Here is a 4052-nt window from a genome sequence, read left to right as displayed (position 1 = left end):
GTCCTTCAGTAGTTCCATACAATTTTTGTAATTGTTCTGTTTCCTTGAGAATATCATTGGGGTTTTGATAGATACTGCTCCAAATATTCAGCCTGTAAATTGCTTTAAGTAATATTGCCATTTTATCAAAACGTTTTTTGAATTCATGAACATGGGGTATCTTTCCAATTATTTGTGTCCTTTCTTGATCTCTTTAATAATTTCTATTTTTACTGTACTTTATTTATATATTTTTACATCATTGTTCATTTTTATACAATGTCTGCCTCATCTACTCAGGTGTAGTCCCCACAGAATTCCCACTACAGTTCACCTGAGCACCATTACCGTGGTCCCTAGTGCTCTTCTCTCTCCGTTTTGATCATTCTCCTGCCCCTTTCTCTGCAGAATATCTCCGATTTATAGTTGCCTTTTAATTTGCTTTTTTGTTTGTTATTATTTCCCCCTGATTTACAATGTATAGGTTCTTTATATGTTAAGTTTGCATGTTTTATCCTTTCTGATGTGGTAACGAATGTGATTGCTTTTTTTAATTTATCTTCTAATTCAAGAGATTTTGTCTATTGATTTTGTACATTTCCATTTATACTATATTCATTTATTATTTGTGATAATATTTGGTATAGCCTATGTCATCTTTGAATGATGATAGTTTTGTTTCTTTTCCAATTTGAATTCCTTTTGTATATATTTTACCCTCTAATTTTTCTACCTAGGACTTCCAAAACTATGTTGAACAGTAGTGGTGAAAGTGAGTATCTTTGCCTTTTTCTTGATTTTAGGGGAATGCTTTCAGTTATTCACCATTGAATAAGATGATGGCTATAGAGTTTATACATGGCCTTCATTGTGTTGAGATATATACTGTTTATTTACATTTTACCTTAATTTTTTTTAAAAATTATTTTCTCTTTCCTTAATGAGCTTACATAAGAGTTTATCAATTTTGTTTATCCTTTCAAACGACTAGTTCTTAGTTTTATTGATTTTTAATGGACTTTTTGTTTTCTGTTCATTAAAAATAATAATAATTTTGGACCCTCCATTACCTGGGTAGTGCTTAGTCTGACTTCGAATGAACCAGTTCAGTTTAGCATGTGTGCATGCCCATCTTTATCACCCACTCCCGGAAAAATCTCCATGGAAACAATAAGTAGGCTGGTATATGTGCTGCACTCCCGCCTATTTTGCTGCCTGAAATGGCTGCCATCCTGCCCTCGACTTTTCTTGCCTTTTCCTGCTTTGTGCACATAGGAAACCCCTGAGGGCAGGGTAAAATTTCCTTGGGAAAGTCCCCTATTTCTGGTCATGAGCTTTTCAAATTTCCTTTGAGTAAATTTTAGATTTCTTTTTTTGTAATTATAAATAGGGGAGAGGGTGGCTAAAACCTCCCTATTCTACCATGTTGTGGGTGAAGACTCTGGATTTAAATTTTTATGCCTCTCATCACTCCTTTTTGCTGAAGCACTCCTTTAGAAGTCCAAATATTGTAGCATGCGTAACATGAGTTATTTCTGGTTTTTCCTATCTGCGATTTTCTTCATTTCAAAAGATAATTTTAATGGATATAGGAATCTTGGCTGTCAATTTGTTATTTTTTCTTTTAATATAGCATCAGATGACATTTTTGGAAGTGCTCCAACTTTTTGTCTGACGATATTTTTTTCCCCCAATATTTTGGTCCCTTGTTTTCAAGGTTTTACTGGGGTATCTCTTAATATGGATCACCTTGTATTTGTCCTCTATGGAGTTTGAGTTTCTTGGATGTATAGATTGGTGTTCTTCATTAAATCTGTGAGGTTCTCAGCTGTTATTATTTTGTATATGTTATCTATCCCATTTCCTCTTGGTTTTCCTTCTGCTACTTACACTGTGTCTATGTTGTACTCTTGGCCGTGTACCACAACTCTGTGATACTCTATTCATGTTATTTTATTTTCCCTTGTGCTTCAGTGTACATAATTCTTTCAATTTTTCTAAAATTCACTATCCACTTTTTTTGTTTCCAGTCTGCTTTTGAGCCCTCCCTTACCAGTGAATTACTCATTTTGTTTGCCATGATTTTCTACTCTAGAATTTCATATTTTTACTGTCCTGTAATTTTCTCACTTAAATAATATCTTCTGGGCCCTCCCTGGTGGCGCAGCGGGTTAAGGCACAGCACTGGGAAGCTAGAGCCACTTGCGCATGAGTTCGATTCCCGCCTCCCCCGGAGGTGACCACATGGCGTGGCAGACCTCTCCTGACCCGCCCACTGCTCCCCTCAGCAGTGTACTTCGTCAGTCTGCCTGTTCTGCTCCCCACTCTGTCTCTGGTGAATCCTCTCACCCTCCGCATCTCTGGCCTGTACCCCAGTTCTGTATGAATAAATAAATAAAATCTTTAAAATAAATAAATAAATAAATAAATATCTTCTGAAGTTATTAAATAACTTATCAGTCATTTTAATATCTTTATATTGTCGTTTTATTAGATCACATTACCTCAGTTTTTTATGATTTATTTTTTTTAATTAATATTGATTTCCACTGTTCCCATTATAGAAGAATAGGAGCCCCTCCTTTGGGCAGTGCTGGACACATTGTGTCCCCTCCCTTCTGTCTTTGTTCTCATCCCCTCCCCCTTTACTCTCCTCCTTTCTGTCTGGTTGCCCCCATCCCACAGTCAGATTTCAAAGGTTAGTTTTTTTTTAATTTGGCTTAACTGACCCTTGTTTTATTTTTCTGTATTCCACATGTAAGTGACACCATCCATTATTTGTCTTTCTCCTTCTGACTGATTTCACTTAGTATTATTCTTTCCAATTCTGTGCCACAAATGGCAAGAGTTTATCATTTTTTGAAGCTGTCTACTCTAGAACTCAAGTTGTTTTAAGGTTTTTTTTTTTGGACATTATCATTTTATTCAAATTATGTTTATGAGGTAAAGTGCTTTATATTGTTGTATCTGTTTTGGGGGATTATACGCTTAAACCTCTATAATGTATATCACCACACCATGCCCAGCATCAGTGCCCCAAGTGACCCTCCACTAATTTCCACGGAACCCCCTCTTTCCCCAACTACCACCCCATCACCATCACCTTCTGATTGCCTCAGTTCTACAGTCAGATGGCATAATGTATAAATGGTTTGATTTTGACTGATCCGTTATTGTTTCTTTATATTCCACACATATAAGTGAGACCATATAGTGTTTGTCTTTCTCCTGATTTATTTTACTTAGTATTATCCTCTACATTTCCATCCACATTGTCACAGATGGTAATAGTTCCTCTTGTTTTTATTTCTCTCTCTCTCTCTCTCTCTCTTTTTATTTATGCATAAAACTGATGTGAGGCCAGAGGCACGGGGGTTGAGAGTATTCACCAGAGAGTGAGTGGGGAGCAGAGCAGGCAGATTGGCTGAAATACACTGCTGAGGAGAGTGCAGGCGGCAAGACAGAGAGGTCTGTTGTGTCATGTGGGCCGGCTCTCTGGCTGCATATTGAGCCCATGCAGCAGCAGCTGGCAGTAACTTAATAGTGCTAAGACTTCAACCCCTGCACTGCCAGGAAAGCGTCATCTTGTATTTATAAAACACACACACACACACACACACACACACACATCACATTTTCATATCCACTCCTCTGTCATTTGGCACTTAGGTCTTTTTATTTTATTTATTTATTTATTAATTGATCTTCTTGACCACAAATATTCACAGTTTTCCATTTTTACTCCCTGCTTTGTCTTCATCATACTCTAGTTAGGTTTTACTCTTTCTTACCAGTATCTAAACTCTCATTTTCCTTAAGTTAAAGCAAGAACCAAACGGAAAAAAGAAAATTATTTCCCTTTATCAGCTTATCCTGGGAACCAGCTGGTCAAAGTATGACCGATTTTTGTCAGATTTCATTGGTCTTTTCCCTCTGCTTGTCCTAACTTCTTCCAAAGTTTTTGCTTATCTTTCCTTTCTTTTTCTTTTACTCTGTAAAAAGAAAAACTTTTTGTTTTTGAGATAGTCATATACTTTGAGGTCAGAGCATTCTCTCTCTTATAATAGTCTTTG

This window comes from Condylura cristata, unplaced genomic scaffold (assembly GCF_000260355.1).
Source record: "Condylura cristata isolate star-nosed mole 26May11 unplaced genomic scaffold, ConCri1.0 scaffold00027, whole genome shotgun sequence".
Lineage (NCBI taxonomy): Eukaryota > Metazoa > Chordata > Mammalia > Eulipotyphla > Talpidae > Condylura > Condylura cristata.
The sequence above is the reverse complement of the archived record's forward strand: the minus strand, read 5'-3'. Positions refer to the sequence as shown.